Consider the following 16227-nt stretch of genomic DNA (forward strand, 5'->3'; position numbering starts at 1 on the left):
CTGCTCAGGTTGTAACCCCTGGAGAGAACATCAGCTACTTTATTTGTTTTCCCTGCTATATGTTCAATTCCCACAATGTCAAACTCTAACAGCCACTCGACCCACAGAGCCTGGCGAGTGGTTAAATTCCCTTTCTTGAATAAAGCTCTCAATGGGCAATGATCTGTGTTTATTTTGACTTTAAGTCCCAGCAAAAAGTAGGAATGTGTCTCCAGCATCCATAGAATCACCAATGCCTCTCTATCGAAGGTACTGTAATTCTTCTCTGCCCCTTTTAGTGCTTGTAATGCAAAACAAATCAGTTTTTCATCTCCTGCATCGTCCACTTGAGAAATCACTCGCCAGATAGCTATACTGCTCGTGTAGGAAGCTACTAGAAATGATCAATCAAACTTTGGATATATATAATTTATATAATTTATTTTTTGGATAGTGAGTGAAATCTTTAATTCTTGAAAAACTATTTCTTCCTCTGGTCCCCAACGAAAATCCGACTGTTTCCTCAATGAATCTAGTGGTCTTGCTATTTTACCAAAATCTTTTATGAATTTATGATAGTAGCCTGTGAACCCGAGGAAACTGGCTACTTCTTTCGCAGTCTTTGTTTGGGGAAATTCTTTAATTGCTGCTACTTTATCTGCACAAGGTTTAACACTGATAACAAACTGAATTCTATATGGCTTAGATCTTATGGGTGGTTGATCCCAGGTCTCTAAAACAAAAGGGAAATTATTTATTCTGCCTGGAGTCTCGTCGCCAATCGCGATTACATTTTGATAACTTGCTATTATTTCCTTGACAATATTTTGATAAGTAACAGGGGGAGACCCACCAGTTGCTCGCAAGAGTCTATCTAGACATTCTTCACCATAACTTGATGCGTGCTACTCAAGGTCGTGAGTGTATGAGAAGCATCTGCTATTTCACAAGGTTCAAGGTCGCATATTGACCCACTGTCTAATACGATACACTGATCGCTAATGTTAATAACTGGCACATTAACCTTGCCATGTATTACCCCACTCAGACCCGGAATGATAAAATCTTCCCATTTCTGATAGGGTCTGATCATAACTATGGTGCCATTCGGTTAAGTTCCGTGCAGGTGTCACAGTGAGGGATGAGAGTGTCCAGGTTGGTGCTACATCTCCCACCTCTGGGATGGAGGGAACTTCCCTTCCACCACCCTTCGATCTTAGGGAGACTCTTAGGCACCTTGGTCTCTCCCCCTCTGTAGGGATTCATTGTCCTTTTAAACATACTTCAATCCCCTTCCCATCTGTGCCAGCTATTATTATTTCGTTCTTATCCACAAAATTGATTCCTAAAATAACTGAAATTCCTTCTACTTGTAATGCTGGTACTACATAGCAGATATGTGTCACTACTTGCCCATCAATGGTTAACTGCTGCTTCATAGCCCTCTGGGTTACCATCTGATGGCAGCCTGCTGCACTTAAAACTAAATAACCTTTCATAGGCTGCACTAACCCTGTCCTAGGTGTTCTTCTAACAAAGACACACTTGCGCCCATGTCAGTCAGCGCCCTTCCCTGTCACTCTCCCACCCATATTCGCACAATTGGCACTGCAACTTCCTTCGCGGATTGAGGGCAGGCGATAGGCTCTTGCATTACCTTCCCTCCCTGCACCCTCAATGCTCGGGTAGGGGCAGCGACAGTTGGTGGGGGGTTGTCCACTATTTCTCAGGGGTTGGTTGACTCCCCTCACTCCCCAAAAAGGTGTCCCTTGTTCTTCCAGGGCATAGTCGTTGTTTTGGACCTGATGAGCATGGGTGTAGTCAGGGGCCCTCCCAACTCGTCCTCCATGCCACCTTTCCCTTCCTCTCCTTGGTGTAGAAGGAGCGTTGCTCCGCTGGCCATCGTTGTTTTCTGAACCAGCGTTCATGAGATGGTCTGTTGCACTGCATTGAAAACAACGTCACGGCTCAGTGAGAGAGGGGCACTGGGCCCTCATGTGGCCGTCACTTCCACACCCCCAGCAACGGCCAACCGTCTTATTCCGGTTGGTTTCCCCTTACCTCTTCGAGATCCCTGTGTGTGTGACCCTGCCCCCTGGATGGTGGGTGAGGCTGGCTGAGGACTCGCTTGGTCAGGTTGTTTAACCATTGCAACAAACGGTTGGGAGGTGGTCTGCCCCCTCCCCCTTGCTTGTTGCCATTGTTCGTGGTCTAACAGAAGTTGAACCTTCGCCAGCAAGGTTTATAAGGGCATCACATCTACCAATAAGGAATCCCTCTATGGTGGTGGGAAGAATTCGCTTCAGCATTCATCAGCAGAAGGCTTCTTTTCCCTCAACAGTCTGGTCTCTTTCAGGGGTATGGGACTCATAGTCTTCACCGACGCAATTAAAGAATGCTGAAATCGACTCTCCCACCCGCAACTTGGGTTCATAGGCTTCCATTAGTTCCATCTTCTCCTCTCAGTGTAGGGCAAACTGTTGGGTGAGGTGTTGTTTAAAAGTATCCCAGTCTACAGAATAACTAACGACAAAACTTCTGACTTGCTGTGCTGCATTCTCGGTCACTTTTTTTGTTTGCACAATTTTTTCTCTATCTATCCAGCCTACTGTGGCATTTTCAATACACTTTATGAAGTTCTCGATCGAAAGGAAACCTTCACCAGTGCGTGAGTTGTCAAACTCAGGCACTGATCCATATAGCTCAGGCAGTTTTTTATTTTTCAACTGATCGCGCTTGCGGGGACAACGCGACATCGGCCAAAATTGTGGGTGGGTCGATGGGCTTTTTATTTTGTATTTCATTTGTTAATTTGTGCAACTCTTTTAACGTGCATTGGATATTTGTTGACAGCTTTTTCACACTGTCCTCTTCCTTGGACTGTTACTGTTAGCGCTGGTACTGTTAGTACTGGCACTCCTGCTGTCGTGTGCCGATTTCCTTCGAGTTTGCATTTGTTATTTCACCTTCAAAATTATGCTGTTAATTATATGTATATATATATATATATATATATATATATATATATATATATATATATATATATATATATATATAAATATATATATATATATATATATATATATATAATATATATATATATTAAAAGGAAGTTTCATCAAATAAGAATGGTTAAATACGAGAAACAATCATTCAGCTGCTGGACAAAGCATGACCTCCCTGTGCAGAAGAACCCAACACCACGAGGCTCTTCATATGGCTAAAATCGAACCAAGCACTACACTGAATTTGTACATTTGTGCTTCTATTGCATTCATGGAACGAATTTAGCCATTCATAACCAGCTACTGAAACAAAATAAACTGCTCATCAAAGAAACCAGAGGAAAGCAATTTCGTAAAATGCAATAAAATACCTTACAACAGTCTAAGATGTATCGTCAAAAAGAAATAAAACACGTCGGGTCATGAACTATTTATTGAAGTTCACATTAGCGCCATTCAAAATTATAAAGTTTTTTAACAAAAGATATATATATATATATATATATATATATATATATATATATATATATATATATATATATATATATATATATATATATATATATATATATATATATAGAAATCATCAACACACAATCACGTGTGGAACAGAAATAAATTTCTGACTCACGTCAGGATCGAACCCAGGTCTCTCAGGTGGATAACGCCCTTGCTTTCCACCTGAGAGACCTGGGTCTGATCCCGACGTGAGTCAGAAATTTATATATATATATATAATATATATATATATATATATATATATATATATATATATATATATATATATATATACATATATATGCATTATATATATAATCTTTTCTTTTTGTCAGACAAAGATAGATGAGATATATATAGTCTTTACCAAACGCATCCTATGTCGTCATTCCTGGGAAAAATCTTGTAGGCGTCACTCAGAGTGTATCGAGAATTTTAGAGCACATTTAATTGCAGAACCTTACCATCCATCCAAATGGTAAACGTTGCACTGCCCATAAAGATTAGGAACGGAAGCCGTTTCTCAAATGATGTTTGTTTGTGCGAGATCCCTCTTGATTTCTGAGGACGAAAATAATCAAGTGCACTTTGGGAAGAAGTTATCATTCTCTTAAATGGCACCTTTCTTTCTTTAAATGTTTAGCTAAAAAAATTCTCGATTACCTCGTTTTCATACATTTTTCCACATAAATACTCTGATCGAGCCAGTACAAATATTCATAATTATTTCATTTTTATAAATCGGCACTGATGTACAATACTACACTTTCATAAACGATCTTCTCTTTCAATTCTTCTATAACCGTTTTCAGCTTCCCAAAACTTTTCTACGTAATATTCTTTGAAGGGGGAAGACGTCGCAAAAAAAGGGTATCAACACACTGTTTAAAGAACTAAGGTCTTTGTTGGGAGGATACAAGTGTACCCCAGTCCAGTCTATCTGTTTGACAAATGTATTATTATTATTATTATTATTATTATTATTATTATTATTATTATTATTATTATTATTATTATTATTATTATTATCATAAGAAGGAAGTGGACCCACTTTCAAATATGTCTTGTTGGATAGGATCCCTGCATCATTCGATTTAATATACTCGAATGATGTAGCCATCCGGTTTAACATGACATATTGTTATTATCACTAAACAGAATAGCCGTCTGGCTGCCGTTGATTTTTAATTGCAATTTTTTTAATCTCTCGAAAGATTTTCTGTGCAGCAGCAGGTAAACTATGCAACAGCTCTCCAATGTTCATTTATTCCTAAACATTTCAGTAGTACCCTCTACCATTTATCAAAAGGTGAATGAAACCAGGGGTACAATTGTGCCATATTTATACCTGCAAGTTGGCATACAGCCATTTTAAGCGATTTTTTTATTGGAAGTCAAAGCCGGGGGCGGGGGTTTGGGGAGGTGGGAGGTGCTCTTCCAATTGACTGGGAGCAGAATGACTTATCTGGAAGAGTCTGGCCGATGAAGGTGCTGATCGGTTGGCGTCAGGTCCCAGGGGTTATGATTGCAGGGTGCGCTGCCTGAAGTAGCAGGTGGCTGAAAGGTTGTCGCAGGGGTGTGCTTTGCTGTTCGCCTGACGGTGGTAGGGAGAATGGTCTCTTGGTCACTTCCAGCAATGTTTTCCATCGGAGTATGGTGAGGACCTCTTTACATCAGAGGCAGCGATGGTCGTTGTCACCATCCAGAATATTTGTGCTCCTTACCATCTGCTGGCACTAACAGGCACTGCTGTATTCCCTCATGTAATGCTGGTATACCATCCTACCTGTAAGTGAACAGCGATCCTCTTAGAGAGGCAAGTCTAGTCATACCAATGTATGAATGACAGCATCCATTCTCAGAGGACAATATTTGGTAAGCCACTCCTCTCCTCTTCATCTCTTCATGGGATTGTTACTAGCAACAGGGCTATTCCTCATGGGGTACTGGGCAGTCTTCTGATCCTTGAATTAGATCGTAAGGCAGAAGTGGGCAAACTACAACCCTCCTGCCACATCGTGTGAGTGTTTACAAAAAGGTTCCAATGTTTAGGCTGATTGTCATAATTTCCCTGTTTGCCATAATTTCACTGTACACACACTCAGCAAACCATAGACCTATCCAGGGCTCCCAGATGTACCATAATTATCATACAAATGCGATAACTTAACCATCCACACAATAAACGTTACCATACGTGCGATATACAGTAATTTCCGATATTTGTCAAATAATCTTCTGGAAATGCACAATGATTTGAAAATTTTCATACATATGGAAAGATAAATAAATAAATATGTAAATGCGTTCTCTCTCTCTCTCTCTCTCTCTCTCTCTCTCTCTCTCTCTCTCTCTCTCTCTCTCTCACTGAAATCAGTGGTCATGAGTCTTGAAGGCTGGGTACCTCAAAACGATTTGGATCACAAGCTGTGTTTTTGTTAAGTTTGTTTCACGTCGTGAACATGTCTGGACCTATCTAACATTAGCCAATCTTGCCCCACTCGCCAATGTAGTTTAGATTAGAGATGAACACTGAAACCATGAGTGGTAAAAAAAAAAAAAAAAAGTCGATAATGAGTGCCGAAGTTTTTTACGAAGAATGGACAAAATATTTCTTCAGTGAAGTGTTCAAAAGCCATATGTTGGTTTGTAAAGAAAGCATTGCGGTATTCAAGGAGTGTAATATCAACTGCCACTTTCCCACCAGGTACGCTAACTATGCTAGTAACATTTCCAGTGCTGAGAGGGCCGCCACTGCTACAAAGTTAGCAGCTAGTTTACAGGCTCAGCAGAATATTTTTACCCTTTAGGCCACAATTCAGGAGTCATGCACAAAGGCAAACTATGTACTGGCATACAAGTTGGCAAAGGCAAGTAAGCCTTCCTCAGAAGGAGAATTTTTGAAGGAGTGTATGATTTAGACTGCTACAGTTCTATGTCTGGACATCGGAAGCAAATTCAAGAAACTCAGTCTACTTCAGAGAACAGTGACTCACTGTATAGAAACAATTGATGACAACTTGACCGGTGGATTAAACACGAAAGCAGAGTCTTTTGTGTGGTTGTCACTAGCTCTAGACGAGAGCAATGATATAAAGTTGGCAAAGGCAAGTAAGCCATCCTCAGAAGGAGAATTTTTGAAGGAATGTATGATTTAGACTGCTACAGTTCTATGTCTGGACATCGCAAGCAAATTCAAGAAACTCAGTCAGAGAACAGTGACTCACTGTATAGAGAACAGTGACGAAAGCACTGTATAGACGAGAGAAATAATTGATGACAAGAATTTTTGAGGAATGTGGATTAAACACAAGAAAAGCAGAACAGTCTTTTGTGACGGTGGATTAAACACGAAAGCAGTCTTTTGTGTGGTTGTCGCTAGCTCTAAGACGAGAGCATTGATATAAAGGACACTGCTCAAGTGTTAATCTTTATCAGTGGGATTAAAGAACATTTTGAAATCACTGCGTAATTTCTAGCCATGGAGACCATCAAGGGCACAACACAAGGAGTGGACCTGTACAAGAAGGTGTCAGGGGTCATCGAGAGGTTGAGGCTACAGCAGAGTAAACTCATCAATATCACTACAGATGGATCTCCAATTTTAACAGGAAAAACGTTGGATTGCTGAAATTCCCACACTGCATAATCCACCAGGAACCATTGTGCAAGTCTGTTTTGCATTTTAATCATGTAGTGAAGGTGGTTGTAAAACTCGTGAACTTCATTTGAGCAAGGGGGCTTACTCATCGACAATTCTTTAAATTCATTAAAGAAACTGATGAACACTTGGGAGCTGTCCTGCGAACTGCCACAAGTAAAATGACGACAAACTCTGACACTATCGCAAAAATGAGTAACAACTGCACTGTTCTCATTAAAACTGAATGGAGAACTAAATGGTGAGTTTGTTTTCTTTATCTTATTTAAATAACAGGTTACATGCAGAAACAGTTAATGCTATTATGCAGTGTAATGTAGGCCTAATTTCGTCGTGTGCTTGAAGCCCAGCCACCTATCAATTTTCAAAGCCCAATATGGCCCTTGAGCCAAAAAGCTTGCTCACCCCTATCATAAGGTCTACTTATTTGTCTGCATCAGTGGATTTTACATGGCTGCTGATAATGTTCTTCAGGGCTGCCTTGTCTTTTTTATACTTGGTGTTCATGTAGCCCTGTACAGCAGTTTCTCACCCTCAAGGATGGTGTGGTTGTCCTGCTGATACCACCTGTCAATAAAAATTTTTGTCACCCTGATGACCTGATGGTAAGAGTGCCTGAAGGGATGGTATGACAGCACTACATGAGAAAATGTGGCCTTGACTCCCAACGGCAGCAGATCATAAGGAGCACAAAACGTCTTGACAGAGACAATGACCATCGCTGCCTCCAATATAAAGAGGCCCTCGTCGTCTTCTGATGGAAACCATCACTGGGCGTGACCCTGGAGACCCTTCTTCTCCCTACAACCATCAGGAGAAAGGCAAGGCACGCCCCTGTGATAACGCTTCAACTACCTGTTACTTCAGGCAGTGCGTCGTACGATCAGAACTCCTGGGACCTGGCTCCAGCCAATCGGCACCTTCATCAGTCAGCCAGATTCTTCTGGAAGTGTCATTTCACTAGCAGCCAATTAGAGGAGCCCGCCCCCCAAAACAACCCTGGCTTTGACACCCAATAAAAAATCGCCTAAAATTTCTGTAAGCCAACCTAAGGGTATAAATATGGCATATTTATGCCTGTCGGTAGTCTCTTATTTGCAAACAAACCTGGCAATGGATGGAGCACCTGTAGCTCAATCGCTTTAGTATCCTTGGGGAGTTCATTTTCTCTTATAATTATTCATTACATTATTTTAGTACTATTTATTTTACTGTTATTTTGTATGTATATTATTGTGTCTGATCACTATTTTGTATGTAATATATAATTAGTGACATTGTGAGGATTCTAAATAAATGTTATAATACATATTTGCAGAATCCCTCTCTCTTTGGCATATGAATTACATACACCTGACGACCACTCTTACAATGCGTCTATCACTATCCTGCTGTTGGTTCCAACTGATTTCAGTGAACGTGTAGATGCTGCATATTGTAAACTGTGCCTGCTAGTTTTGCTTCATACTGGCTCCCATCAACATGTCTCCCATCAAGGGTTCACTAATTGTACTGCTAATGCCCCATCATAATTAATAGCATATTATCATTCTTAGTTAAATGTCCGTGGTTTCTATCTGTTTTGTACATTGTCTTAATATGTATTTGTCTAAATATATATATGTATAACACCTTGATTTCATTTTTTAATTGACATCCAGTTTTTTAATCTATGTTAATGGCCCATCAAGAGTCAAAGAGGAAATCTTTGCATCAACTCAAAATCTTGACAGTACCCCTGGCTTTATTCAGTTTTTGATAAATGGTGGAGAGTACTACTAAAAAGTCAAGGAATATATGAACTTTGGACAGATGTTATATAATTTACCAGCTGCTACAAAGAAACTCTTTTGAGAGATATAAAAACTGCAGAACAAACTCAGTAGTATCCAGATGGCCTTTCTGTTTAATGAAGTTTGTTTGAGAGAGGGTCTTCTTCCGAGACATTATTATTATTATTATTATTATTATTATTATTATTATTATTATTATTATTATTATTATTATTATTATTATTGCTCACATTCTTTTTATTAGTGCATTATTTGATATGCAAATCAAATGGTTGTGCTTACTCGCTCTTTAGATAAATGCCTTTATTCTTTAATGTCTAAAATTAATAGAAATTTTAATATCAAAAGCACTACCGTCCTTACCCTCTAACAAAAACAACACTCTCTCTCTCTCTCTCTCTCTCACACATACACACACACACGCAAACACACGCACACTCCCCATGAACGCAAGAGACTTTTAAACATTAAACACATAACGGTGGCGAATATCTCATTTATATAGCATATATTCTGGATATCAAATAAAGTATGCCCCACTGGCAAAGTTATAAAAACGGAATTTCGTTCAGCTTTCCATTGCAGAATGAGACTGGTGAAAAGTTACAAAAACTGCAATACAGAACAAAACAGTAAAAGAACATCCTATCCAATTTGGGCATTCAAATTTCAGATCAGGACTACCGGATGCGAACCTCAACCTTGTTTGTCAGACTTTTCACTTCAGAGTTAAGCAAATTCACGGTTTTTAACAGTTTTTTTTCGCAATTGCAGTGCCAGACTCAATTTGTTTATGTTATATTACATTATTACTTTTTTTTTCTAAATACAATAAAACACTTACGAATGCACTTGGCAATGTGATAGAGTAATTTTCTCTAAATTGTCTAGATATCAGAGATGGTGGTAATAGGAAAAATGATTACAAAAGCAGTTTATATAACTAGCGCCAGTCTAACTGAAACTTTATTATACGTTTTTGGAACAGATAGATAGGAAACAAATTTTTCTTCATCCGCACATTCCCGAACAAAGATCACTTTCCTTTAAACACAGTCATACTTGTGAAACCAATTCCCCCAATTCTGTAATGGTTACGTTATTTTAGCATACCTTGATTTAGATTACCAAAAACACAAACTGAAAATATGAAAGAGCAGATTGTCAGATTTAAAAGATACATGGTTGAGTAAGTGTGCAACAAACGAGCTGCTTTCGGCAACCCCGTGATATATATATATTAATGGAAGATAGATTAATGTTTAGTGTGTGTGTGTATATATATATATATATATATATGTATATATATATAATATATATATATATATATATATATATATATATATATATATATATATATATACACACATATATATACATATATATATACATATATATACAGATATATATACATATATATATATATATATATATATATATATATATATATATATATATATATATATATATATATATATATATATATATATATATATATATATATATATATATATATATATATATATATATATATATATATATATATATATATATATATTGTGAGAATTGTTTTAAATATTTTGTTCATGGCTTTTTATAAATATAATTTTAATTAGCTATAGTAACATCACTAAAAGTTTTCTTGGAACTTTCTTTAATCCCTGGCCAAGGTTTTGTATTTGGTTATTTGTATCGTGTTTATTCACCAGATCTCTCTTCTTTTCATGTCTTGTTGAGTGGTCTACCGTCTTCAGTGCTAAACTTGTTGAGCTAGCCATTAAGTGATTATGCTTTTGCTCTCTTTTCTTGGCCCGCGGTTTATGCATTGGGTGTCAGGGTGTGTTTGGGCAGCGCCAGAGAGTATCGGCTCCCCAACAGAGGAGGTCATTCAATATTTTTTCCTTACGGCTTTTTCTACTGGAAGTCCTGTGCTCCCGCCCCTGCAGCCTTCATCATTACTGAGAGGTCCCAATGGACTGATTTTGCCTCACGCTGTTTAGCACCCCTGGTGCTTTTGAGCTGCTGCTTCCCATTGCTGCTGGCTTTAGCCATGTGTTTGACCTCCTCGAGTCATCAGGAGGCCTTCCAGTGGTGGAGAACGGTAAGCAAACTGTTTGTTCTTCTTTGCATATTCATAACCACCTTCGTGCCCCTGTTGATTCCTTTGGTGTATGGACGCCTTTAGTGATCCTTCAGTGGTCCTCCAGTGATCCTTAAGTGGATCAGCCATTTATATAAATATCTGCGTTACTTCTTCAGTTTTGTCTTATCGTCGGTTCAGGAAATTATGTACCTGTAAGGTGTATCATATTAAACAGTGATTATTTGTAAAAAAAAAAAAATTAGTTTTAAGGTTTATTTCTCCCTGTGTCTCCATCTGTTGTATGCTCGGGTAAGTGTGTGGTTTTTACATCTTACACCTTTCTTTCCCCTCGACTCTGGGTATAAAAGTTAGGTAGGCGCTTGATGGTTTAAGTGTTTATTTTTGTAAAGTTTGTATGAGTATTTTTCTAGTTCCTCAAGGCAGCTTTTCGGGGACTTTTTGTGTTGTGTAAAGTTTTTTGTAAATTAAAAATTATTTGTTAAATTTACAGCAGTGGTTTTCATCCCTCTTTGAGAGTTGATTTTACTTTGTGAATTTTGTGTCGCGACTGGTTCTTGCCTGGTATTTGGTACTGAGCTAGTCTGGAAGAAGGATCCTTATGGGAAAATGGGGTTTTTCAAACTCTATAAACTTTTTTGTTTTTCAATCGATTTTTCTCATTGAAAAACCATTTGAAAGATAATTTTCTCTTCTAAAAACTAATTACTGGGATTTTTTTTTTTTTAATTTAGTTTTTTTTATTATATATTTTTTACGTAGTATTTTTTTTTTTTAATCGATAATTTCAATAGGTAAAAATCAAATTTAAAAATTCTGTGCTATGAATATTTAGACATTTTAATGCTCTATTATTTGGTTTTTTGAACGACTAAAATCGGTCGATAAACAAAAAGTATAATTAATTTTTTCCGAAAATCTTAAGTTTTGAGAAAATGAGCTTCAAAGTTTTCATATACTACATTTACTTCTGAAAATTCTGAAGTAAACCAAGAGACTTGAAATTTGGAGGATATATAGAAACCATATTTATAAACATATACTGTAATTTTTATTAAGATTGTTTGAATAGAATTCAGTATACATAAGTTTGAAAAATTATAATTTCAGATAAACACTGTGAACAGACAATGCATGTGGGCGATTATAGTCTACATTTGTCTTTTTTCTCACTGACCACATTTCACGCTTTTAGCTTACTTGATTATCATCTCTATTACCTTATGCTACTATGAATATGATAATGACGCAAAATCATTACAAATATCTACGAAAAGACGAAGAAATTAACGGAACTTACTTTTTGGCTTATCTTTGGTTTTTTAGAAAACTCCTATCATTCAAAGAAAACGTCGAGTTCATTTAGGAAAACAGATCTCTAAATTAGGGAGAGACTATATAAAAAATTTTCAGGTACTCAGGACAGAAAAAAGTTCCCTACCGGATTAGAGTTGCTTGCGCGACCCCCCGTGCTAGAGGAGGCATAGATAAGTGTAGATTGAAGCCTTTTTAGCCATGATTTATACATATTTCATCAAAAAAACTGTTTGAAACTTAAAGTAGAGTGGTTTTCCTACACAAAACCGTTATAAACCAAAAATGGGTTTCCGGACCCCATGGGTCGCCGGACGCTCCCCTTAAATAATAATAAAAAAAAATTTGTTTTGGGCTCTACAGAAAAAATCTGGAGTTCGTTACAGATTTTCTGGCCACCATCACAGGATCCAGTTTAACGACATAATTTTCAACTATCCTTTCTTATATCCCTCTGAACTAAAATTCTTACCCCTTTGAGGGTTGGGATCTGTTCAAAGCAACTCCTGCCCACTTGCTTCTTCCTACATCGTATGCCCTCTTACTTTAACAAAGATAAATATTTTGTATTCGATTAAAGCAAGGGACAGAGGTTGAACAGGTAAATTTATAATATTTATATATATATATATATATATATATATATATATATATATATATATATATATATATATATATATATATATATATATATATATATATATATATATAATCATATATATGTATATATATATATATATATATATATATATATATATATATATATATATATATATATATATATATATATATATATACATATATATATATATATATATATATATATATATAATCAATAATCATATATATGTGTATATATATTATATATGTAATCCTTAAAAAAGCAAATGGGCGTTACTCACAAAACAAAGCCACTACAACACCTTCTAAAAACATAACAAAAATCTCACACGAATGCGCAACAACTTCTCGCTGCTGGGAAGAAAGGGCGTTGAGTCGGGTATGATACATGAAACATACGCTACTGGGGTCTAAGCGATGTCAGGCAGGGCAGCCGATCGAGACCACAGGTCTACCCTCAATTTTAAATCAAAAGTCCTTCTTAAAAGGCATCGTGCTTACCCCATACAAAAATGGGAAAAAGCACGTTAAAAAAGAAGAGAAGAAGTATGTATGTATGTGTGTATGTAAGTATATATATATATATATATATATATATATATATATATATATATATTTCAATATATATTTTAGTTACTCTCCAAGACCAAACTAACATAGCTGAGAAAGTTACTAGAACCACTTGCCCCTTCATAAACTTTCTCCTTCATTCCCCAAAATGGTTAAGCCTAACCCCTCTCTCTGTTCAAAATGACTGCCTAAGGCCTTGTTCCAGATGACCTTTGAAGATCCCTTCCTCGATGGCGCCAGACAACGGGCAAGGGAGGGGCCAAAAAAGAGAAAGTCGGTGCCCTGCCCTATCCTAAAACCCTCCACGAGGGTTGACTGATGCCATGCAGCCTATATATAGAAAAGGTGGCAAAGATTAACCTTCGCACCACCTATGTTGGGCAGGATGCGTAATCCCTGAAGGTTATTTATAGACGATGCAACGGAAATTGAGAGAGAGAGAAGCACTCCGAACACCACCAAGGACAGATGTCCTTAACCTTGCCTGTCCCTTGAACCTTCCACATGATTGGCCCCTGAGGATCAAACCAGTATACTTTTGCAATGGCATTTTAATTCCCTCTTCCATTGCCAGTGCCCAATCGAATGAGGACACCATCATTTTGACAAAGGTAATGTACTGAAATAAGGTTTCTTAGTCAGTCACGATTCCTGTTATTTCTCTGCCTGATTTTTCATTTATTTTCCATTGTGCGATCACCTTCAGTAATTTGTGTTGGAGCATTCAGTGTTAACGTAATTAGGCATTTCGTGTTGAACTGAGTTATTTGGCACTATCTGTGCATTTCCCTCAGTCCCCATTGAGCGTCTTATTATTCTTGCAAGTAACCGTCTTGCATATTTTTGCAGATAGACCTAGAATGTAAAATCACTCGGCTCTATCCATGTGCAGTCCCCCTTCTACCGGCCCCCCTGCGATGTTTCCTGTTATGAAGACATCATCGGCGTAGAATACATTCATTTAGCAGGCCCTTATTATTACCTGCCCAGTAATTTGTCATCCTTCTGATCTCTGTTTGTTATGTAAATATAATTAGTTAAGAGAACCCTTGAGTTTACATAATTTTCCCTTACATGAAGAAGGTCCTAAGCCCCACATTTTCCCTTGTTTCATTACTAATTGCCCTAATATTGAGTCAGATGTGTAATAAATACAAGGAACTCCCTGTGTTCATCCATTGCCACCCAGAATCAAGTATTCCTCGGACATTCGTAGCAATATATATATATATATATATATATATATATATATATATATATATATATATATATATATATATATATATATATATATATATATATATATATATATATATATATACAGTATATATATACACACATACACACACACATATATATATATATATATATATATATATATATATATATATATATATATATATATATATATATATATATATATATATATATATATATATATATATATATATATATACATATATGTGTATATATATATATACATATATATATATATATATATATATATATATATATATATATGTTATTTGTATATATATATATATATATATATATATATATATGATTATTATACTTTTGTACGTATTCATTTATATGTGTGTATTATATATTTATACAGAGTGTGAGAAGTATATATATATATATGACGAACATATATAGGCTCCATATCCCTATTCAGGACACTCCTACCTCGACATAGGGATATAATATATACTGTTCTTGTAGTATATATATTTGTGATGTATATATCAATAAATAAAGTCGAAACCGGTATACACCTGCTTCTTATTTTTCATATATATATATATATATATATATGTGTGTGTGTGTGTGTGTGTGTGTGTGTACTTATCAAGAACTCCCCTGACAATACTAAAGGGTGTGTATGTAAAATTCCACGTTAGTCTTGTGACAACTTTTATATTGGGCAAACCGGGAAAGCACTGGAAAAAAGAATTGAACAGCATAAGAAATGTGTGAGATATGCACAGGGGAACGGTGGTATTTTTGTACATGTTAGTGAGAAAAATCATGCTATCAACTGGGAAGGGGCAAAAAGGATTGTATATTCTAATAATGCATTGGAAAGAAATATCATTGAATCTAGCTTTATAAAAGAAAGTTACACCATAATATGAATATCAGTCAAGGGATGTATAAACTTGATCCTTTAATATCAAAAGAAATTTGTAAATTGTTTAAATTGTGAAGTAGGCAGTAGAGATGTATGAAAATAGGATTATCATATTTGTAAACATAGTACGGGGCAGTAGTGCTAAGGAGTTTCCAAACTCCGCCTCCCTGACACCTGTCAGGTGTGGATCTGAGGTCGCCTATGGTCGGTATGTTTATCAGTATTGTCCCCTGAGAGCATATTGTGATTTTTAGCCAAAAGAGTTTTGAAGGCCACTCCTACCTTGACACCGGCCTGTGGCTGGGTATGTATTCTCTAACGGTTGTGTATGTTCATCAGTACTGTTCCTTTAGTGTATATATATATACTGTATATATATATATATATATATATATATATATATATATATACTTGTGACTTCTAATACTATGCATCAGTCCTTCGTCAATGGCTTGGAAATAAAGTCGAAACTGGTTAGGACCTACACCCCGTCTCTTATTTTTCCCCTGTGGTAATGTGTGATATATATATATATATATATATTAGAAAAT

The sequence above is a fragment of the Macrobrachium rosenbergii genome, chromosome 12, assembly GCF_040412425.1.
Source record: "Macrobrachium rosenbergii isolate ZJJX-2024 chromosome 12, ASM4041242v1, whole genome shotgun sequence".
Lineage (NCBI taxonomy): Eukaryota > Metazoa > Arthropoda > Malacostraca > Decapoda > Palaemonidae > Macrobrachium > Macrobrachium rosenbergii.